A 25,647-nucleotide genomic window follows, 5' to 3' on the forward strand; every position below is an offset into this window, starting at 1 on the left:
CATAAAAAATTCATTTGTATTACAGTAAAAGGACAACTGAAATAGGAATATCAGGTGCCCTAAGTAGAGAAAGAGCACTGGGAAAGCCCTGATTTCAACCCCAGCTCTGGTCCCTTGAATTTGACCTCCAGTAAATTCTTTACTTCTTGTGTATACGACAATGAGAATGGAAAAGGGGATAAAAACATAATTTACTCTTTGCCAAGAGACTGTGAGGCTTACTACCTCTGAGTAAGTGTATTGTTTTAAGGCATTATGAAATAGGTATTGTTATCAGTTGAGTTTCATACAAAAGGTCTCATTTGAAAATATATTTGATGGGCACAAAATCAGCTTAATCATGAGTAAATTATATGAGAATTTTTCAGGACTGAAAAAAATATCCATTTTGGTTTGATTTTTTTATAGTTGTTGGTACCATTTTACCAACCAAAACCCCAAATAACCTGACTCTATCCAGAATAAACTTTTATGAGCACACAGATACAAGCAACCTAAATATTTTTGTAAATATTTACAGTGTAAAACACATGTATGATGCATGTCTTTTTTGTAGGAAGACATGAAATCTAGTGTATATACTCTACTCCTACACAGGTTTAGAAAAATCCCATGTCTCAGTTTCTGCATCAGGAAAACAGGAATGATACCTTCCTCCAGAAGCAAACTGAGAAGGTGGATTTGTATGTGAGCAGCAACTTCATATCAGAAAGAACTTGATGCTTTTTGTGCTTTGTAGGATTTTTAGCAGGAGAAAGTAGGGAGTTGCATTTTTAGGCAGGACAGAATATTCTACCCTCCTTTACAAAAGCAAGTGTCATTTTTCCTCTTGAGCTGTAATGGTTTTCCCTCTGTGAGGTCATATCCCTATAACTACCAGAGGTAGTTAAATTAGCTCCAATACACAGAATCAACAAACATGGAATCAAAACCAGACTAATAACCATGACCCACAGGTAAGCATTAGAAATACATAATACATCAATGTAAATATGCAACAAAAATTAGGGTTGAAAAGTAGTCTTTTTAGAGTTTTGATTGCTCTAATTGATATGAGAAAGCCCATCCTGATCAGCATTCATTAAATAAGATTATCAGGTCATACACTGTTGCATTTGAACATTACCCTAACAAAGTATTTTATGACTGGCTAAAAACCAAACTTCTGATACAAGCAGTACTGAATTATTCATTGTATTACTGCAGTTAGCACAAGCTGCCATTCTGAAGTTGTGACAAAATTTAGACTTGTCTAAGGAAGAGAAAGATGGAGAGAAATTTGCCATTTATACCTTCAAGACAATAACATCCATAACGTGAAGCCATTCAGTCTTTTTTTCTCATTTCAAAGCTATGTGAGTGCAGTACAGGCAAACACATCCATGATCAGTATCCTCCAGATATTGCCATTCTCTGAAGTTAAGTAACTTTGTTTTGGATTTTAAAAGTAGATATATAAAGTACAAAAGAATACTTTGGTAGAAAGTGTTTCTCAGAAATACTTTGGTAATTGTTTTAAAAATATACTCACTGCTGCTTTTTTTTTTTTTTTTGCTTTTTTTTTTTCCCCTTAAAAAATGAACCACATCCACAAACTGTATTACAGCTCGAGGACCTGCTAATCCTTCACTGCATGAATCTGCCTGTATGTTAAAGTAGCTTACCCTTTGGCTCTCCCTTCCAGCTGCAGGCTGTGGTGCCAGAGACATTTGCCGCCTGTGTTTCTAGAAGCGCCAGAAGGAAAAGGCACCATGTGTTCCTGATGTGGCCATCCCACCGGGGTGCCTCCCCCCGAGGAGCTCAGTGGCATGAAGGATGCATGCATGGGGAAGCATGTGCATGAGGCTGTTTGCCAGCAGGCATTAGCAGTGGTCAGGGGCACAGATCTGAGTGGATCTCTGCTCCCTGCTGTGCAGAAATCTGCCATGAGCGGCAGCTCTGCAGCCCATTGGCCTGCAGGTCTGGGGCCTTTGGAATCAGTTCAAGCACAAACATTTCAGCGGATGGGGGGGCATGGACATGGATTTCCCCTTTTCACTTGCTTTCCCAGTAGCATTATTGCAGATAACAACAAAAATTTTTGTTGTTTCCTTTACCATGTCACTCAAAATGGGAATCTGCCAGCTAAGTTTTATATCAAAAGACAAAGAACCATTCAAAGGGAGAATCCCAAATGGCCTAGCCTTTTGAAAAGCAACTTGAGAAAGCAAGGTAAAACACAAATGTGGTATTCTGCAATGTGGTTTATGCTTCTGCTGTATTTATCCTTCCTGGATAATCCCTATCAATGCATCAGTCTATGCAGAGCACATTGTAATGCCAATCCCCACACCTGTGCTCCACTGTTCTATTCCTGATCGGAAAAAAAAAAAAAAAAAAAAGATTAAAAAAAAGATCATCTCTGAAGTAAATGCTTCTCCAGTCTGAGTGGTGACAGGATTTAACCTGTGCAAGGGCTGTCCATCACCAGCACAAATGTAACTGTAAGGAGAATTCAACAAACAAGACCTCAGTGCATCTGTGTTAAATGTTATGTTTGTGAGTCACCCTTATACCCTGAAGGGGACTCTTGCATGTGCAGATATTTGCCAAATGGCAAATGAAAAATTTTTGATGCACCACAAGGAACAGGACTGAGCTTATATCTCAGTCTCCTACATATGTTTTGTTTCTTTGTTTGTTTTCCCACTGATTCACATGACGTTATTCCTATTCTGGAGTCTGACGACTTTAACTGTATAAACAAGAAAATAGGTTGATTTGGCTTGATTGTCTTTACCATGGAGAGAAATTGGGAATTCTCAGTATAATGACAAATGCATATGCTTAAGAAATCTCAGAGATGATATTTTATCTGTTTATGGACACAGATGTAACGTGTACACACATACCTATATGTACACGTCCCAACAGTGCCATATTTAGATAGGTATATACAAAAACTTATTCCACGCATGGGGAGTGTTTAAGAGATTGATAACTTTTTAAAGCATCTAAATGTGATCCTTCTCCTATGTGCTATGTAAAGAAAATTAAGTTCTTAATGATCTTCCTTCAGACTATGAAAATCAATTTCTTGTCAAGTCAGGTTCTCATTATAATTTCAGACTCCCAGAAAACACAGCATAGTCAAGACCAGTGTTTTTCTCATGGATTGCCAAGCTTTCTAAAACAAGTGTTTATAAAGTCCCTTGATTAAACAAGAGAAAAGACTTGAAAAAACAGAGACGGTTGTGAGACGCTCGTGCAAATATCTCCTTTAAGCTCCAGTGTCGCTTTCTGCAGTTTTGCTTTTATATGCAATCTGAACATGCAAGGAAAGTGTTCTTAACCACTACCACCACCAAAAAAAAATCCTCATCTTGTTACTGATCTTGTTACTTTTTTGCAAAATTTCTTCAGTGATATGGACAGGAAAATAACATGAAGCTTTGGTAATCACAGTATTAATGTATTAATGTTTGAAAATCTCTTTTCTAAAGGTCCTGCATGCTTTGTTTACTTCAGCAGCAAAAACACGTGCCTATCATTTCTGAAAACTTGGATGTCAGTGGGCAAGAAGCAAGAATCTCAATGCAATTTGACAGAAAACACACAAATAACCAGATATCTTTGGCTTCCTACAGAATGTCACCAAATCACAGGCTGGAGAAGTACCAAATCTTTTCTGTGTGGGATGGAAGATACAAAAGATATTGCATCAATTCTGAATTCTCTACCACAAAACTTCAGTAGCAAAATATTGCTAGGCTGCAAATAACATTAGAGGACTGCAAGGGTAAGGTTTATTGTATACAAAGAGTTTCTGTAAAAGCAAGGATTATACCATGAAACCAGGATAAAAATGTGAAAGCTGTAACCACTAGGCTAGGAAAAGAGTGTTTCAGTGATGTACAGTTATTTGTAGTCAAAGAGAATGCTCAGATTTCATAAAATAAGTACAGTTAGACCATGTCAAAGAATGAGATAAAAGATAGGTGATACCAGAAGTTGGTTTTATGCATCAGTAGCTGGCATGTTTCTGCATAAGTGGGCATTCAAGTGACCATTCAGTTGCACTACTTTGCCAGAAATATGTTTCTGCTGAGAACAAACTCCAGGTCCAATCACACTGTTGGTTAAAATAAATAAATAAATGAACTCTATGGAAGCAAGAAGTGATCTCCCTGTATACATTAAACTATGAGTCTTTCCTATTCACCCAGTACTTTTCAAGGGATTAAAATTAATAAACGATTTGAGTTCATGAAAATACATTGTAACCCACACAAATTTTTCAGTCACAGAGTCCATTACAAATGTTGACTCATATTTTTGCAATTACCCACAGGATCCCACAGATGACAAATCAGCCCTTATTCTGATCTGCCTACCACTTGGAAACATCAATCAATGTTTAATCAGACAAAGTCACAACCCGGCCCTGCCAGTGGTGCAAAGCAGCAGTCTGCAGGAGAATAACCCATTGGAGACTGAAAATGCCTAAGTCTAAATGGAGCCATTCTCATAGAAAAATGGTTATTGCATGCATGCAAGTGGTAGGATCTAGTAGGCAAAGAAACACAGCCAAGAATGTGTGAGAACATAAAAAGATGTCATTATCAAGCAACGTATTTGGCAATATAGAGTGTGTGTGCTTTTTGTGGCTATGCCTCTCATTTTTCCAAGAGATAATATCAATATGTTTAGAAATAAGTGTATGTAGCATGGGATAAATGGAGGAACACAATTTCACTTTCTCAGTTAAGAGTTTGTGCAAAGGCACTAAGCTCTGCTGTGTGGCAGGAACCTATGGCAAGAGAGGTTTCTCTGCTCTATATACAATGATATCACCCCTAAAAAAAAGTCTAAGGATGAAAGTTTTGATGTAGATTTCCCATAGGTGCAAAGAAAAGAGAAAGAAAAGTAGCAACTACAGCGCATTCTTCTGTCAAATTTACTTTTAAGTAACCATACCTTTATTGGAGGCTGATTTTTGAGTGAGCAGAAATGTCCTGTCCCATCCCATCCCATCCCCCCCCCACCCCCCCGAAAAAAAAAAAACAAAAAAAAAACAAAACAAACAAAAAAAAAAACAAGACCCTTAAATATATACGTTTTCATTAATCAAACAAATTATGAAATTGTACAGATTGTTAATATTAATTGTGTAGTCAAAGAAAACAGGAGAGTTCTGATATGGAGACAGGTATAAAACAAGCTGGCTTCACTTCCAATACCAGCGGACTCTTTGGCTAAACTATTGAGTGATGGTAATTTACAGATGTTGCTCACAGGCTGGGGGAGCCATGAGAGTGCAATATGTACATAGGTCTCTGTCCAGAGATAATACAACACAGGCCTGAGGCAGATAGCAGAAGGAAATCTAGATATCAGTGAAACAAATAAATGCCTTCTTGTAAAATGGAGAGATACTTATGTCAGGTCAAATAAGAAATAAAAACAAGACAGATCCCAGAGGAGTTATGGAATGTAATAAAAGGTAGCAACAGGACAAGAACTAAAACCAAGAGATGTTCTTCACAGATTTTCTCCCATTCAAAATCAGAAGAACATTGATTTATTTTTTCTCTCTCTCTCTCTCTCCTTTTTTTTTTTCCCCGAAAAATCAAATTAAAATGGCTCTTGACCAAATTTCCACCTCGTCTCATTCCTTCAACCCAGGACCACTGGGTGCACCACGGATGCTTCCACTGCCTTCCTTTCCCCAGACAACCTTTCACAGTAAAACAGGCTCACCTTCAGATTTCACCATGCACCTCAGCCCAAAAACCACACTTCACTTTCAGCACAGAGAAGCAGCTGCAAGTAATTCTCTAGCAAACAGCTTTAGCAGCGCTCATGAAAAGGCACCTATAGCAATTGAGGAAATAACTGTTAATTTGCAGATACAGTTCAAAATCTAGCCCAGACTGATTGCGAATACTTCTGTAGTTCATGTCAAACAGCTTAGTCATCACCAGGCTTCCACGTCCAAAATCATTTTTTGTGCCTGTTTTTACAACTGATCAGTGCTGATACATACAGTGGGATTCCTGCTGTTTCCACAGGACAGCTGCACTCAAAATGACATTATCCTCTAATTACTTTTTAGTTATTAATTTCCTCAAAGCCCATGCTACATTTGACATTGAAGCCTAGTGAAAATATCTTTTTTTTTTTTTTTGGTGGTGGTATTATATTTTTTTGGTTTGTTTGTTTTAACTTAGAATGAATTGTGCAGACATTGTTCTTCTAAAGCAAATCTCTTATTTTCCTAAACTTTACTCTTAAAAATCTCAACACAATCCTGAAAGCAGGACAAAATGAAAGGAGGGACACAAATCTCCCGGCGAAGAAGTAACTGCAGTTATTTTAACAAATGTGAGTTTACCTTATGGTCACTTATTTCAGTTTATAACTTGAAATTACATATTATTATAAACCTGCCAAAAATGAAGAGGATCATCTGGGTTTATTTCATGTTAGTGCATAAAACTGGATTTTAGCCTGCTAAGGGGAAGGTATGTGTTTTCTTACTCACTGCCACAAGGATGCCCTATGCAAATGGCAGGGAGGAGGCAAGCAGCCAGCCAAGGCACTGAGGGCAACATCATTAGTAGAAAAGAAAGGGCGTAAGCAGGTCAAATGTCTAGGTCAGATAAGGTAGGACAATGTTATGAAGAGGCTCAAACACAAAGGCAAAAGGCCTGAATTCAACAGGGAGGTGCTGGGCTGGAGAGACCTGCACTGCTCTGCAGGATGTGTCCAGCACCTCGCAGGACTGCACCTGAGGATTGAATTTCCATCATCAGTAGGACATTGTACGTTAGTGATGACTGCAGAATTAGGTTCCGAGTGTTTGGGAATGTATCTGGAGAGACGATAGAGTGTGATTGTCAGATTATTATCATTAAATTGAGGTATCTGAATGAAATGAAGAAAAGGAAAATGTGAGCTGAACAAAAGTAAAATGTTCCTAATGGTGAACTCTATTAGGCTGCTGAAAAGTTTCCCCGGGGAAATGGTGGAGCCCTGTTCTTTACAACACAAGACAAAACACTGAAAAATATACTATAAGGAAAAATCCTAGAGAGGCGAAGAAAGGCATTAGATAACCCATTAGGTCTTCACTGCCTTTGATTTCTGTGGAAATGAGCAAAGCCAGAGAAATAGATTATCAGTAAGAAACCACAAATATTATTTTGGTAAAAATCCTCATTGTATGTCAGCATGACCTGTGAAAACTTAGGCAGTTAAATCTTTTTTTTCCCTTGGCAGAAGTGGGAGTACCATAAAGGCTAACATCGGTACTCGTGCAAATATATGTCCATGCAACTGTTCTACTCCAGAACAGATTACGTGTCTATTTTGGAAATGCTTAGTCTTGTGAAATAAGAAACCATAATACAGGTAACATAAGAAAGCAAGACAATACCATATGATGTAGTACAAATGTTGAACCAGAACATGACATATTTACAAGGAAGTACAGACAAATGTCTGAGAGCAATCCACTCTGATATTACCTTCTCTTTACAAAGTGTTACATTCATAGTGACGCTCATGAGGCAGCCCAGGAAAAAGCCCTATCTGACCACTATTGCATAAGTTTCTGTCATGAGTACTTTGTGCCTAATTTTGAAAACTAGTTTCTCAAAAACTTCAGTGAAAAAAAAAAAAAAAAAGAGCTTAAAAATATTTAATATGTGTAATTGATGGTACAATGCGACACCCATGGACTTGCAGGTTCACACCCACGGCTCTGCAGAGCGCACCCTCCCCACCTGCCAAGTTTCCTCCCACTCTCCACAAAGAAAAAACTTCAGCATCAAGAGGAGGTAAGAATGGGATCGGGGCCAGGTTTCTGTTTTGAGAACACTCTTCCCTAGTGCAGCACAAGGAAGCAGATGGGTAAAACTCACCCAGCCCCGTGCCTTCTTGCGAAAAGGCATGGGTACATGGAGGGAGGGCTTGCGGCCAGCAGCCAGGGCTCAACATGTCACACATCACTGCAAGGGCAGGATTGCTCGGGGAGCTGCAAGCCCTCACAGCAGCACTGTGTGCCCCATTCACCCGTCTTTGGCCTTTTGTAACAAGGCTAACATGAGAATTTCTGAAAACATGGTGAAGAAAATTTCTAACTCATCCTTAATGGGACAAGCTCAGTGCTTTTCTGTAGCCACTGAATTTCATTTTCAACACCATTTTTTGAACAAGAAGTCTGCAGATAGCATTACAGTTCCCTCTCGATTTGTTGTATTTGTACAACAAATTTGGCAAGCATTATCTTACTTTCCTGTTTTCTGTTACATGACTGGAAGGAAAAAAAATGAAAAGATTGCAACATCCCATCAAAATATTGGTGCTATATCAAGCAATTCAGAGGAAATTGTATTTAAGGTATCATTTACAGTGACAGTCCTCTCTGACACGAAAGCAGGACTTTGACACTCTTAAGAAAGGATTAGGTCCAGCCAATGACTGTGATTTCTTCTGTGTGCACACTGTTTGTGTTGGGCAGTGGGGGGGCTTTGATACCCATACAGGCTTCCAGGGAGATGCACTCCCTGCTTTGTCATGAGAACTTAAATTTCTTTATTCCTTTTTTTTTTTTTTATTTTCTTAAGAGTATAAAACAAATACTCTAAATGAGAGAAAAAAAAAAAAAAAAGTTTAATGAGTGGGAAACATACCGTAATAAAAGTAATATATCTTGAGTCTTAAAATGAGCCCAGTTTATTCTGAGAGATGACTTTGCAATATAAGTCTAATTAAGAAAGATAAAGGAATGACATCCTAAAGCCAGTGATGAGCTGACAATAACATCCTATTAGTGTGCATATTTGTGCATAGGCAGATATGATTATTAAAGCTTGTATCTATATGTCTTTTATGGGAACTGAATTTTTTAAAGATTCCAGGAAATTGTAACAGAGCACTGAGTTGCGAAAAAGCATTCTATGACACTGTTGCCAATTCATTACATTATGTTGATAACAAAAGAGTTTATGATAAATGATATAGCCCACCTTTAAAATCTCCATATTCTGTAGTTCCAGAATATGTATGCACATGTCGAGGTGATCTTGACATGTTTTATACTATGCAGGGCTGTAAATTTGTCTCACCTTTTACTGCTTCTATGATGGCTAAGCATACATAAAATGCACTGTAATTTTGTTCTTGTGATTCTTGTCACAATTGGAAAAGTCTTTAAATAATGATTCCAGCAATGTGCAGGTTTTCCTATTCGCATAAATAATGGCACAATTTTCACTTATTTATGCCATGCTGTTTATTAAATGTACTAAACCAGTTTGGAGTTGTTGGCTGGCATGACTTATCTGTCACACCACATAGCCTCATGATGTGAGCAATCTAGGCTCAGAGATACTTCAATAACTTAAGACAAAGATCATCTGCCAGCACTTGAAGAAGATGAGTAGGAAAGTCAAAAGGTGTGTGAAAGAAAGAACATACGTGGTTTTGGAGGAGTCTTCCATTGCGTCATGAAAAGTGGACTAAATTTTACAGAAAAGTTCTATAGATTACATCAGATTTCATAGAAAAAGAGACTCCATGCTCTTACAGTGCTCTTAGACATCAAAATAAATAAATAAATAAATAAACAAACAAATAAATAAATAAATAAAAGCTTTATTTTAAAATTTCGGTGGAATATTTCATCTATCAAATACACATATTATAGAAACATTCCCTGAAAGCAGCCTGAAGAAACCTTGTTTTGACCACATTTACTTGGGTTTAAAACTCTGTAGCTCCCAAACTACAGATTGTTTAAAGATCTATAAAATTCTTATGTTCAAAGTATCTTCAGTTTTCAGAACCAGAGGACCACATAGGTTTACATTCTTTATACTATTATAATTTCACTACTGCTTTTTTTCACACAACACTTTTAATCATGGTCCTAATGAATTTTTAACCATTGCTGCCCCAGAGGCAATTTCCATTACTTCCATGGGAATTCTTTATCCAATGACAAAAAGAATGGGAATTGATGTCCTGGATCAGATTATCCTGACTGTGTAGCTTGCTGGTATTATTTACACACAAGAAAAATATCCTTAACATTAGAACAGCCCATCATGAAGTAACTAGTCCAGAGGGAAAGTTTATTTCTCATTCTTGTCAATTACTTGTCTGTACATCATATAATTTCCCATACTGAATAGCTGAGGCTACATGAATTGTCCATTAGCATTCCTAATACTGTGCTGGAGTATCCTCCTGGTTATTTCTCATGAAAGCAAGTTTCACAGTTAAATTAGGTTGTATGACTTAAGAAACGCTGTTCTCTCTTCTCTGATTTAAAAAGCTTTAAATACCTTTCAGTTTTGACCATAGTTTCATTCATTAGGTACAGATTGCCTTATTGTTATGGCAGGAAATAACAGCTCTAGCTTTGTGTCCTCTTTTATTTAGGCTCTAGAAATTATTCACTCTGAAAAAATGCTAATTGTTGCTAGTTGCATTCTATGATGCAACTTGTTATTTGCAACTTCATGGGACATACAGTTTTACTGTTGAACCACATGTGTGCATCCTGAATAAGATTATTTAAAGGATCGGTTTAAACCCTAATATTAGAGAAATGGAATACAACAACTTTGTTTTGTGCCACCAATGTGTGCCTCCAGCCCAGAAAGCCAAAGCCCTGGGCTGTACCAAAAACAGTGTGGCCAGCACGGTGAAGGAGGATCATCATTAAGGTCTCTTCCAACCCAAGCCGTTCTGTGGTTTTATGATTTGAATCCATTATTTGTTCAATGAATTTGCATGGCATTAGGTTACCTGATGGCAACCTTAATACAATATTAATGGGTAGGCAGAATTGACATTTTTTGCATTTTTTGCATGTCAGTCAAATCTTGAAATCATAAGAGGAGCCACTAAAATGCTGAGCTAGAAGTCAAACAATCTGCAGTTCATTTGAAAATAAGTAATCTATAGGTAAAATTTCAATATCGGAAAAACACAGAAGAATTGCAAATTGTAACTGAAAGTGATTATAAAAAAAAGAGTTCTGCATTTGGTATATAAATAAAACAAAAGCAGAGCAGAATATATTCTCAGAAACATATTACCATATTCACTTCAGTAAGTACCTCTCATTCTCATCCCTAGCAGTCCCATATTCTATAAATATATTGTATTTTCCTCAATGTCCTTGTTGATAGTCATTCACTTGAAAATGTGGAATACTGAAAACTGTGCTTGAAAGAACCTCTCTGGACCTCAACACAGCTATATTTACATTATAATTCTGTAATTCCAGATTGTTACCAATCTGACTAGTTGCCATTTTTATCTACCAAAATGTTCTCTGGACACTTCCCTTATATCCGCAATGGAAACCTCCTGTAAACCTGCAGGAGTCCTAGCTTAGGCCCACAGCAGTGACACTGCCCCCCAGACAGCCATGGGAGATTTCAGTTTCTCAATTCTTCTAGTAAAGTTCTTAATGTCATTTTAAATCTCACCTCTTGTTTTTCTCTGAACTGCTAGGTCTATCAAATCATTTTACCACGTGCTTTCAAAATGGTTTCTTCCATTCTTTACAAGAGCTTCTTTTTTTCTCCTCCCCCCACCCCCCATGCCTTTTTTTTTTTTTTTCCTGTAAACTCATTATACTCAGTTAAGAATTTGGCTCTGTTCTGCACTGTAAGGAATTGTGTTAGTCACTAGTGGCGTCCCCCAGGGCTCGGTGCTGGGGCCGGTCCTCTTTAACATCTTCATCAATGATCTGGATGACGGCATTGAGTGCACCCTCAGTAAGTTTGCAGATGACACCAAGTTAGGTGCGTCTGTCGATCTGCTCGAGGGTAGGAAAGCTCTGCAGGAGGATCTGGATAGGCTGCACCGATGGGCTGAGGTCAACTGTATGAAGTTCAACAAGGCCAAGTGCCGGGTCCTGCACCTGGGGCGCAATAACCCCAAGCAGAACTACAGGCTGGGAGAGGAATGGTTGGAGAGCTGCCAGGCAGAGAAGGACCTGGGAGTGATGGTGGACAGTCGGCTGAATATGAGCCAGCAGTGTGCTCAGGTGGCCAAGAAGGCCAACAGCATCCTGGCTTGTATCAGAAACACTGTGACCAGCAGGGCTAGGGAGGTGATCGTCCCCCTGTACTCGGCTCTGGTGAGGCCGCACCTCGAGTACTGTGTTCAGTTTTGGGCCCCTCGCTACAAGAAGGACATCGAGGTGCTTGAGCGGGTCCAAAGAAGGGCGACGAAGCTGGTGAGGGGCCTGGAGAGCAAGTCCTACGAGGAGCGGCTGAAGGAGCTGGGCTTGTTCAGCCTAGAGAAGAGGAGGCTCAGGGGTGACCTTATTGCTCTGTATAAGTACATTAAAGGAGGCTGTAGCGAGGTGGGGGTTGGTCTGTTCTCCCATGTGCCTGGTGACAGGACGAGGGGGAATGGGCTAAAGTTACGCCAGGGGAGTTTTAGGTTAGATGTTAGGAAGAATTTCTTTACTGAAAGGGTTGTGAGGCATTGGAACGGGCTGCCCAGGGAGGTGGTGGAGTCACCATCCCTGGAAGTCTTCAAAAGACGTTTAGATGTAGAGCTTAGGGATATGGTTTAGTGGGGACTGTTAGTTTTAGGTCAGAGGTTGGACTCGATGATCTTGAGGTCTCTTCCAACCTAGAAAATTCTGTGATTCTGTGATTCTGTGTTTGTCTTATTAGAGCAAAGACAGAACTCTTACCCGTATCTTCTGGAATAAGCCTATTATCAGCTTGTACTACATTTTTAAAATATCTCCATGGTTCTTTTCATAGCTCAGCCATAAGTCAACCTCTGGCATACCTGGAAGCCTACTATTTCAGCCAACCACAGTCACTTGAACCTCTGTTATCTTCATTTGCACATATCAATGCCAAGAAAAAAGCCAGCACAATAATAATTGATTATAGAACAGATGACAAATATTTATCTATCCAAGACAAATGATGGGTAGGTGAGAAACTCCATAGTATGAAACTCAGCTCCTCAGGAGCCCAGAAGAGAATGATGGTGGGCAAGAGGAAATGGAGTGGGGCTAATGAACTCTCTTTCCACAGCTGCCATTTCTAAAGCACCTAGTGCTAACCACAGTGTTGAAGAGGTATACCATTACAATTCTACCTCTAAATGGAAAAAGATAATAATAATATATGTATGCTTATAAATACATATATAATATACATATATATACATGTATATATATATTATATATTATATATTATATATATTAATATATATAATATAATATATATTATATTATATATATATATACATGTATATATATTATAAATAGCACATTATATATTATATATATGCACACTCCAAATTAATGTAATTGAAACAAGTTAGGCACAGGATAGAACAGAAGTTCCCCATGTCAATGTGTCCTTATATTGCCTTCTGTATTTTTCTTCACATATTTTCGTTCCAGAAACACGCATGGCTATGTCTCTTTACTGTGTCTTGCTCTCTGATACAATTTTGTTCACTGGTATACAGATTTTTACTCAAAGCCATGGCTACCCTAAGCAAAGAAGACATCATGTCAAATCAGCTACCTTGCTGGTTAATTAATTACGGCTTGTGCAATGTTGTGAGTGGAAAGCACTGTAAAATTGCTAAATATTATTTTTGACAATTTCTGTAACTCTAAACAATAGTTGGGTTTCTTACGGAGGCTGAATGTACTCCTTCCTACATGAGATTACATTGCTTTATTTTGAGAAAATCAGAAGGCTGCGTCCTCTGTGTCTTAGGCTTTCATAGTTTATACCCATGAATGTCACAGCCTCTGCACGCCTAAGGCCACATCTGTCAAAAGCAAACCCATTTTTAGCAGAGCATGTTCGCATGTATGCTGCAGGAATGCGCCTATACAAGATCTCTGTGAGAGGCAATGAACTGCAACCCTTGAGCTGATTAAAGAGTTAATATTCTGTGTTTTTTTTTTTTTTATTATTTTTTTTCCCTCGGTATTATCTCCTCAAATGGAAGGACAGATTATTTTAAAGAGTTTACATTTACATATGAATTATAAACCAGCAATTTACAGGGAAGATGTAAATGAGGCAAGCATACAAATTACAAAAAGAATGTTGAAATTTGTATCTTTAAAAGAAAACCCATGTGCCCAAGCACGGAACCAAGCATAAATAAACCTAGGCGAATACACCCTACCAGCTCCTACATTTGTGGTTGGGAGTCTGAAGTTAATCCTCTGGCCTCAGTGGACCTGCTCAGGATGTACTCCTCATACAAAGGAGATCACAGATTGCACACTTAACCTCCATGAAACACCTTGCACAAGCAATTCCATATGGTGGACGCCAGGATCAAGCCTTCCTTCTAAGGCACCACTGCTAGGGGACAATGATTTTCAGAGCAATGCTTAGATCTATAATTGGGCTTGGTTAGGCCAGTGGAAGTCTAGATTATTCACAAGAGATGTCCCTGGACAGAATACTGACTTTAGAAATAATTCTGGGGACATATTTCTCAGAGCCTGTTTAGTTAGGAAAGATAGTGTCATTTTTCTTCTCATTTCCTGTATAATTTTTGTCCCAGCAATATCCTTTTCATCTCTGAAATATGTGCAGGAATGCCAAGCAAGGGTGAAGGCAATGTCCTGTCTTTGAGGCCTTCCTCCAGCTGAGGAAGAAACAGAAAAACATTGGTTTCAGTGCATGGCCTGGAGAAGGCCCAACAGCCAAAACACTACCTTCAGTTCGGTTTCTATTTTTGAGCACCATTTGCTATCAGCCTTTCTTTCATTTCCCAGCTCTCACACTGCTGCCACACTATCAGTACTTCCACTTACCCTATTTTTACGAGGCATCAGGCTCTTTCTTTGGGAGGAATCTCACGGTGATCCAGATCACGCAATTGATTTTTGAGCAGAACCTCCTATTAAAGTCAGTGGGGAATTCTTGTTAAAAATCAATGGCACAATCTGGCCCCAAATGAGTGAGTAAGTCTTGGAGAAAAGCAAGAAGTGAATGACAGCTTAATGCAAAATCAGATGTTTTGCGTGAGCCCCTAAAAGTTGAACACTACAGCATACGCACAGTCTTCATTTTTTTTGATACTTTTCAGTCGCATTGTGAGGGGAAGAGTGGGAATCAGATCTTAAGTGGATTGAGAAACAGAATGGGAAAAAAAAAAAAATCATGTCAATTATCTATTATGAGATTTTGCCACATTTCATACAATTTTGGCTTAGTGAAAAAACGCAATTATCAAGAAACAGCTCCTTTTCATTTTAGGGGTATAATTTACATTTCTAAATGTTCATAAAACACATTTCTCATTTCAAAAAAAAACTCTTACACCACTGGCACACATATAGTATCACATTTACTGGCATTTATATTTGTATTGCACACTGCAATATCTTTGTATTAACCACCATAAAAATACTGTCTGGTGTAAAGTACTGTTTTGATTTTCTTTTAAAATTTATAGATAAGATTTATATGTTGATTTTAGCATACTGTAGTTCCATTTTTTAAGATTACTTTTAAAAATTTAATAACTGTTGATATTTGTGAAAGCTACAAAACTCACACTAATATCATTATGAAATTTTGTTTTCCACATTATTAGATTAAATACAATGCAAGGACCATTAGAACACCTAAACTGCTTCATTAAGGGATGAATTTGGCAATTCAGCTTTCACACAAAATTTATACAGAAGCAAAACATTTTGCAAATGTATGTTTAACTTAAACTCTAGCATCTATGAGTTTAAATTACCTCTATGCTTGATGCTGAAACAAACTTCATGAAGACTTGAAAATATAATTCCCATCCTTCACTTAGGCTGGTACATTTCTGTCTTACGTGAACATGTATGACAATATTTTTCTCTTCATTAAGCTAAACTTTTAAGCAAATAAGCAGGATTTTTTTTTCCCCTCTTATATAGGTGCAGAAGGAGCTATTTAATGAGTAAAAATGGCTATGTTTAATAACCATAGCAATTTCAGACTTGTATTTACAAAGTCTAGGTACTGCTTCTTGTGCCAATGTGCAAGGCAGGGAAAAACAAATGTTCTCAATGGAGGGATGTAAACTTAAAATAAAAGCAGAAATTGAGTTCTGCACTAGTTATTCTGCATGGAATAATAGATGAATTTTTAAAAGTGCATGCCTGAGTTCAAGATCTGTTCATACAGACAACCAAAAACTATTGTTAAATTGATGGTGGGTGTTGTGACTAAAACCGCTTTTAAAAATAAACAGAGATGATCTTTTGCCTAAGCTGAGAATTTGCCAACTTTCTTAATGGGGGAAATCAGTGGAATTGCTTAAATAACTCATTGTAATAGCAGAAAAAATCTTGTTCTTCGTTAGTCAGAGATATTTTTTCTACACCAGCAACTGATGTGAATCTTATTTCTATTGTCCAAACTGATAAAAGTAATGTTTGAAGTGGATATGTAAGCTGAAGAAGTGAAAAACAGTGGAAAATGGTTCTTAGGTTTTTGCTTAACCTAGGCAAGGATCCGTCTGCACAAAGAAATTAAGACTGAAATCACGTTTCATGGATTTTATCGGAAGATAGTATTTTCTTTGTGTTGGTTATAATGTTACAGCTTAGGTTAAGCTAGTTATTGGGGTTCGCATATTCAAACAATACATATTTTTTGTAATTTTTAACTCATGTTACTTTTTGTCTTCTATATAAACCCATCCCTGATTCCTTTCACTATTAGAAATAAAGACAGTTTCTGTTCTCTGTAACACAATGCAAAGGTAAAATAATCTATCAAAATTCAAACATTAAATATAAAAAGTAACTTTCCCGTTATTTTTACTCTGATATTTTAAAATTTAATTGCAACATGAGGTATTATTATGTTTAATCCTTGTACCGCGTTTTCTTAAAAGTCTTGTCATCCACTTATTTTTTGCTTTATGCTCTGGGTTTGTTTTTTAGCATGCAGGCACCTGCAGCAATGCAACTCCAATGATTCATCTAGAGCTTGATTAGACAGAAGGCTATATTGCATCAGAACATCGCTAATACATGAGAAAAGGCACTCAGCCTTCAAATCCCATGCAGCAATTTTATAATATAAATGAATAAGCCCAAACATTTTTTCCCCAGAAGAAAATCAATGGATTTTATCAAACATGAAAGTCTCCAATAGTATTTTTTTTCCAGCAGTTTTGCTCCCAAATGCTTCCCAGGAGAAAGAAAAACCACTGCATTGCTCACTCTTGAGGTACCAACAAAGAGTCTTTGCAACAAATATTTCAGATAGAAGTCTTGCCATTTAAAGCCAGTCCAGGAACAGTTCATTCACATACACAGCTACATACACCTACACACACCTAAGAACAAATACTAATAATAAGTGTGTTCCTTTCATATTATCTCTAGTAAATTAAAGCTCAGGAAAGTTTCCTTTCTCTCACAAGCGTTTACTCTATCTTGAAGTATTTTTTTATCACTCTGCTGTGTTTAGGATAAAGGGTTCAGCACCAGGAAAGAATTAGGAATTACAAACTTGGTTCAGAAGTCCTGTAACATTTCTTTCTGCCTCCAGAAGGACCACATCAGCCAAGCTTTCCTGGGTTTCTGGGAGGTTTGACCATTCACTTGCATGGCCACTGTGTGCAGATTTGTTCATATTCATATGAATCTTCTCATGGTGACCCCTTCACAAGGCCAAGAATTTCTAATGGGAAGTGGAATCTCTTCAACAGCCGGTGTCCCACACATAAATTTTCTTTCTTTTCCTGTTGGTTTTGTGGTTGCCATTTGCCTTAGTATTAAAGCTCATGAAGGAATGGTACAATTATAAATACAGTTTGTTCTGTCAAAAATTCCTGATGTCACACGCTACATTTCACTGATTGCTAGATTTGGGTCAGAAAAGAAATTTCCTTAGGGCACATTGACTCTGCCTTGAGATTTTATTTTATTGTTCTTTCCCCTGCATTTCAGAAGGAAATTGAAGTCCTTTGAGCTGCTGAGTGTCTACTACAAGGCGCTGAATGATTTCAACTTCCATTAAAATTAAAATGAGCATATCACAGAAGGCACTTAGCTTTTTGTGGAGCTGTGTTTTTGCTGGGTCTTGCGGGAAACAAGATCCACCTGGCAAAAGCATGAAACTTTCAAGAACTTTAATATCTACCTAACCTATGTAATCCATTTTTGTTGGGTTCTTTTTCCCTTATTACGGATTTTTTTTATTTTTTCAAAATAACAATAATAAAAAAGTTAAAAGAATTAAACCTTATAAACACGTATAAAGAATTTATTCCCATCTAATTTAAGCATCTGCTCCTGAAGATGTAAAGCCCTCAGTTGGGTCCATTGAGATTAAACTAAAACATGTCAAAACAGGACTGGAATTAAACTGTCAAGCTTATGAGACTCATCCACCATGAGACTTTCTTTAAGAAAATTTCCTTCTTAATTCTTGTTTTTTGAAGATGAATCTCCTGGATAAATTTGTCATAAGAGTTATTTCTACATAGGCTTTGTACGAAGGTCTGTTGACCCCCATGACAAGGAGATTCTGGCATGCACTTATTTGCTTTGATATTTAACTTACTGATAATGTTGCAACCCTTATCCTGAAGTCCAGTTACAGTTGTGAGCCTTACTGAAAGGATGATCACACAAGCTTATAATCCTGAAAAACACTATGCTGTTTCTAAAGCAAATAAATTTGCTAATTTTCTCCAAACATATATACATACATACAGATATATCTCCTCTGTAAATTTATTTCATTTATTTAGCATGCTTTACTAAAATAAGCAAAGTCATGGCTCTCTAGAAGTTGTGGCTTCTCCAAGAATTATTGCAAATAAATATTTGAGTTTATTTTTATCTTAAACTAAATCAATATCTAGTTTGGATAAATACAGAGGATAGAACATTACTTTCTAAATGGACATTTATCTAATATTTCTTGGTGTCATTCAGATCTCCAGGCTTAAGAGATGCTACTCTGGAATGAATTTCAAGATAAGATGCTCTGAGGAGGGTTTTTTTTTTTTTTTAAAAAAAAAAAAAAACTTTTTGGATCAAATGAGACACTTACACACAAGTTTAGCTCACATAAGCTTTAGTTTATCTGAAATTTACTGAAGTTGATCTATTTAATTAAGTCAGTGACCAAAAATATCAGGAATTTTACTTGTCATGAATGCAAGTCTAAAAAGCAGTCCTTGAATTGAAGAATACTGAGCATGCAGCTCCATCATTTCACATGAAATTGGGAAACTGTATCTCTTATATTAGAAAAACAAGGATGAATATTCAGTTTGCTATAGTTAAAGACTTTTGAAATATTGCATATGCAAGGTCTTAATTCAAAAGTCAAAAATGCTTCTTAAAATATGCCTTGGTTAGTAGAACTTGATGACTTCTCAAAATAAGTTAAAAAAAAAAAATAGTGTGCAAACTTCAATAAAATTTGTTTTTCTTTCTCGGTTATCCTGCTTTCAATTCCTTCGCTATTCTGATGTCAATATTCTCCTAGCTGTCAAGTTACTGTAAAACTTTCTCCACTGAAGACAAGCCAGCATTACAAGAGGTGTCATCAAAATGTACAGTTAAAGAAGATGAAAAAAAAATCAGTTGCCAATAGTCACAAAACTAAAAGACCTCACTTCAGAGCAAGGTGTAAACTGACTCCTAAGCAGTGTTGAATCATTATAGTCTACCTACATTTTGAGGTCAATATCTAAACTGGAAACTCCTTTTGGTAAATACCAAATGTTCATTTGTTAAAGCATACCAAATATCTTCATTCATAAATGATATTGAACCTTAGCTCTTTCTTTAAATAGTGCTGCATAAATAAATTCAAAATCAGGTATCTCCAGTATCAAATCACCAGCACACTGGTTATTAACTCAAACTGATAGCAACAGATTAATTTCCCAGGGAAAAATAGGCATTTTCATTCTTCATAGGCAGTAGAATTAGAAAATAATAATAATAATAATAATAATAATAATAATAATAATAATAATAATAATAATAATAATAATAATAATAATAATAATAATAATAATAATAATAATAATAATAATAATAATTTTAAACAGATTTTTCTCATACCTTTTTGAACTATAGAAAGTAAAGAGGGCTTTACTTTTTTATTTATTTTACATCATTATAGTCAAGTAAGGTCAGTGTTCTTGTAAAAGACATTATTTACAGATGGAATATTTTCCTGCCCTTTTTTTTTCTTTCAGAAAGAGCAGTCAGCCTCACAATCAAATGTACCTTATTTTAAAATGAATTAATAAACATTCATGAATGATTGGATATGTGAAGTTCCCTCTCTCTGTATACATATACATATATATAGACAAATTAATTATGTATGCATGTGCTACACATTACGGTAAGGATGGCACATTAGTTGGAATGACTTTGCATGTAAACATAGAAAAAAATATAGGGAAATAGATCTTATTTTCATCCTGATTTCTATATCTAGATCCACTGACTGAAATAGTTGGGAATTTTCTGGTTTGGAATTTTCCTTAATTTTATTCAGCTACCATCTCAATTTTACAATACATGAAATATTTTAAATAATAATCAAAACAAACAAATTAAAAAAGTGATGAGAATTCTTCCTACATCATAACTAGTTAAGGTAGAATCACTGTTATTTCAGTCAGTTGTTTTTACACGTTTGTGAAAATATGTATATGTACATATATATATATATATATGTGAAATATTGATTAAACTACTGCTAATCCTTCTGTAATCTGCCACAAACTTGTTGGGAAAGGCTCATTATTAATTTACACAGATATTTTCTATCTAATCTAAAAAAAAAAAAAAAAAAGACAACAAAAACACAGATCATGTCATTTTGTTAAATCTATTTGAGAAAAAGGAAATGATATCTTTTTATTTACTAATTATTTTGGAGCTCAGCAGTAGAGAGTTTCAGAACTGTACACGCTTTGCAGTAATTACCCATTTTTCTCCACACTCACAATAAATTAAACAGAATTTCATCTGGACTTCTATCTATGAAAGATAAATTCCATAAATACATAGTAGAATAAGCTTTCATAACAAAATTATAATAAAATTGATTTCTTATTGTCAATTACTGTTCAGATATACCCAATTACTGTAAAGGTTTGCTCTTAGCTCTGCAATGCATTGCATTCTTATTGACTGAAGAGTTTCTAATATTCTTGATCACTGCAGTTACTTCTCCTTAAATATACACCACGGAAATTGATTCCTGCTGTTTGACAGAGAGTTAACCAACCAGAGAAGTAGGATGCGCATAATAGCTGCTTGGTTACCTTTCAATAATCATACCTTACACCATCACCTACCATACTTCCTAGGCTACCTCTGGCATACAAACTCCTCAACCTGTCAGCTATAGTTCATTGCTTATTTAAAGCCTGCAAAGATGCATGCAGGAGAAATGTTCTAATTGCAATGAAAAAAAAAAAAAAAAAAACAGATGGCAAAACTCGGGGAGAAAAGAAAAAAGTCACAGCTGATCTAAATTAATTCTATTAACATTTCTGGCAACAACCAAAGAAGGTCTGTAAAGGCTGAATTCTGTCACTGGTGGCCCTGACACACCTTTTTCTCCTCCTCCATCTCTTCTCCTGCTCCTGGTGCCCAGCTCCCATCCCAGCAGCAGCAGCTGAGCCTTCACTCATGGTGGTTGCTTACCACCGCAGCACCCTACAGCCTCCTCTCTGGCCCTGTTCTTAAACATGCTGCACACAAATGCTTCTCGCTGCTCCTCGGGTCTTGAGTATGTACAGAGTGTAAGACTGCAAGGGAAGAAAAAGGCTCAAGTGGACAGGAATATGAACAGGAGTGGGGGGCAGTCATGGCACAGACCCTATAAAGAAGGCTATACCCGAAATTGCACCACATCTCATTCATGCCAGCCCCAAATCAGCCTCCCTCAGGGACTATAAAACTCGGCATGGCAATATCATAAAATCACAGGGTTATTTGATTGGAAAGGAACGTAAGAACCACCCAGTGCCACCCACTGCCATGGACAGGGCACCTTCCACTAGCCCAGGCTGTCCCCAGCCCCATCCAGCCTGGCCTTGGGCACTGCCAGGGATGGGGCAGCCACAGCTCCTCTGGGCAGCCTGGGCCTGGGACTCACCACACTCTGAATGAAGCATTTCCTCCGTATATCTAATCCAAATCTCTTCTTTTTTACCTTAAAACCATTACTCTCCCTATCCCTACACCCTCTGACACAGAGTCCCTACCCAGCTTCCCTGCAGCCCCCTTTAGGCACTGGCAGGCTGCTGTGAGGTCTCCCTGGGGCCTTCTCCTCTCCAGGCTGAGCCAGCTTCCTCAGCTTGGCTCCACAGGAGAGGTGCTCCAGCTCCTTCATCATCCTCATGACCCCTCTCTGGACTCAGTCTAATACTTCCATGTCCTCCTTGTGCTGGGGTCCCAGAGCTGAGCACAGGCTCCAGGTGGGGTCTCAGGAGAGCAGAGCAGAGGGGGACAATCCCCTCCCTCACCCTACTGCCCACGCTGCTGTTGGTGCAGCCCAGGGTACGGGTGGCTTTCTGGGCTGCCAGCACACGTTGCCAGCTCATGTTGAGCTTCTCATCAACCACCACCCCCAGGTCCTTCTCCTCAGGGCTACTCTCAATCCATTCTCCACCCAGAATGTGTTCATGATTGAATTGCAATACACCGGAATCAGAACCAACAAAACAAGGTGAGAAACCACAGACACAGCTCACAGAGACAGGTTCCAAGCCCAGTTCTCCCCGCTGCCCAGATCCCTCAACTAGACAGCCCCGTGCCTCTGCCCTCCCTTCTCCTCTGACAGCTGAGCCTTCAATTCCATCCCCACACAGTGGCACAGCTTCACCCAACTCATGGCTGATAACGAAGACACAAATGTAGTAGAGGAAGGAGCTGAACCTTCAACAGCAATTTTCTGTAAAAGCGATCCAATCATTAGGTCACTGCATTACAGAAAGTGCTAGTTGCAGGCACTACCTTTACTTTCAGTGCCATCACCTCTCCTACAGCCATCTGTAACACAATGAGCTCTCTGCTGGCTCTCCCCATTCAGAGGTGTGGGTCTGCCTTCAAGCAGCAACCCTTTGAAGACCTGCTCAAGCATTTTGGCATTGACAACCCCATCCTCAGCATTCCCCTCCAGCTCTAGACAACTGCTCACCAAGCATACTGCCAGTTTCCATCAGTCTCATTACTTCAGACCTCATTACAGCACCTCGTGGTGCCCATGCCATGCCCTGAGCACAGGGCTGCACAGGGCGATCTTGGTCCTAAAACCAGGCACCTGAAGGTTTAGAGCTGCAGTGCTCAATTGAGTTAATACTACATACCTCCCTGCTTGATGTGAGATAGAAAATGTAGCTTTTGCAACTACACAAAATCTTAATAGCTTCCAATGAAACTACAAGTACTTTCCAAAGTATTATATAAATATTATATAATATTTATTACTATGTAAACATAGTGATACATAATATGATATACTTCTACTTCACCTGTTCATAGAAAAAAAAAAAAAAAAAGTAATTCAGAAGCTGTTTTACAGGAAGTGGTGAAAAGGAAAAGGCAGTACATATCTATCCGTGTCAAATAAGTGGAAGGTATGTGCTTATATATAACTTAATTATACCGTTGGGAACTTCAGCATAAGGCTGTGCATCTTAAACCAACCATTTTCACTTCTGATTTTTAAATTTGTATTTCAAGCCAATGTTTGTATTTCTACTACTCCCAGGATAGTGGCTGGGCAGTGAATGCTATCACTATAGGCCTCTCTATCAGGCACGTTTCCCCAAACCATTCTGCAAATGAGCTGTCTGGGTTTATCTTCAGTAAGCATTTTATTGAAAATAAAATACTAGGCAAAAGAATCTCTCAGAATCAAGTGACAACAGAATTATAACATTTTAGAGATAAAAAAAGATCTAATAGCTGGTCTGGTCAGCCCTCTCTAGGAAACAGGACTGTGACCTCCAGTGGGTTCTCTGGAGTATTCTCCACTCCAGATTTAAATGACTCAACAAGAGTCACCTTTATTTCCTCTGAAACTATCCCACAGTTTAGCTCCTTGTCAAGGATTTTTCCAGGTGTTCAGACAACCAACTCCTGTGCTCAGTTTCTTCTCATTTACCTTTCCTAAGTAACACGGACCATCATCTCAGCAATGCAGTAGTATTACATTCAATTTTCAGTGTAGATTTTGGTCAATATTACATAAAACTCCAGGTGCATACAAAGAGCGACCATGTAACACGGTGCAAGCCTTCGGTAGCTGGGATTACCCCTACCTGACCCACATGTGCATTTGCATTTGATCATCAGTTAGCTCAGCTAGTCCTCTCAAGCTTTCCTCCAGAACCAATCCATTTATTCTGTGACTTACAACAGTTTTCCCTTTTAAAGTGAATCTCATCACTTCGACTCATTACAGTTTTTTGAACTGCATGCTGTATTCTGCATAGCCTAAAATTCTGGAAATTATGGGTTCTAATATGATGCCTTTAAATATACAGTATTAAAGATATTATCCTTCCTATTTTTTTTTAGTGATATTGTAACCTTATAACTAATTTGTAGTCCACTTTCACTCTTAGGTTTCTTCCTATTACTTAGTGCATATTTCCACAGATTATTTCACAGACTATTTATTTATGTTTCAAATATATATATTTTTTTCTCCCAAGTATCCATTGCTTTTTTTGATTTCCAGACAATATTGCTAACCTAATCAGTTATTATATTTCTTTCTCTTTTCTACAAGTATTTGCAGCATTTCCAAATACAGTGACTTGTTTCATTTGCTGTCTCCATATTGTTGTAAATTAAGTACTTTCAGATTATTAATTCAGTATACATAGAATCAGATAATAAAATTCCTAAAAATCACCAGTGTGTGACTATATAAGCACTTTTTTGGAGAAAAAAAAAATCAACAACAACAACAACAACAACAACAACAAAAACTACATTGTTCATTTGTGAATTTATTGAGCGTTAGAATTGAAGCTTCAACTATACTCTGGTCTTTAACGTTCTCTGCAATTAACATCCAGTTAAAAATAGGATTGGTCTTCATCTGAGGCAGCAAAACCATAGGGATGAAAACATACAAAGAACAGGTCAAAATCGGGCTTAAAACTCAAAATACACAAACTTATATGCATTACTGAGAAATATTAATTTTATGTATGACAGGCCCAACCTGTTTGTTTTAGTATCTCCTGTTTATAGGAGCTGCTTCTTTCAGAGGGCACCACAGGTTAGTAACAACTATCTGAATAATCGGGAGTTGACAGGACAGGGCTCAATATACGACTATCAGATTGTACAATGTCTTTTGGCAGGTATTGTGGCCTACATTGCTGGAGATACTTGAACACACAGTTTGTGAAAACATAGTGTTTTAAACTCATTCAAAAAAAAATAAATAGCATTTGTGTTAAATATAGTATCTTGTTTATTGTGTATACAGCAAGTGAACGCATCAGCGTACTGCATGTTATTAGCAAAATGTGCCTAAATGGCTGACTTTCATTTACAATAACTGGCATGTCTTTTTTTTTTTTTTTTTGTCCTTCAGTGATATTTGTTTTGCAGATATGAAAGAC

The 25,647-nt window shown here is 37.5% G+C and overlaps 1 long non-coding RNA gene across 3 annotated transcripts in view; it reads right to left on the bottom strand.

The window, feature by feature from the left end:
• LOC137848294 (uncharacterized) overlaps positions 1 to 25,647 on the bottom strand; it is a 99,373-nt gene that overhangs the window by 51,865 nt on the left and 21,861 nt on the right. The window lies entirely within an intron of this gene.

This window comes from Anas acuta, chromosome Z, assembly GCF_963932015.1.
Source record: "Anas acuta chromosome Z, bAnaAcu1.1, whole genome shotgun sequence".
NCBI classification, from domain to species: domain Eukaryota; kingdom Metazoa; phylum Chordata; class Aves; order Anseriformes; family Anatidae; genus Anas; species Anas acuta.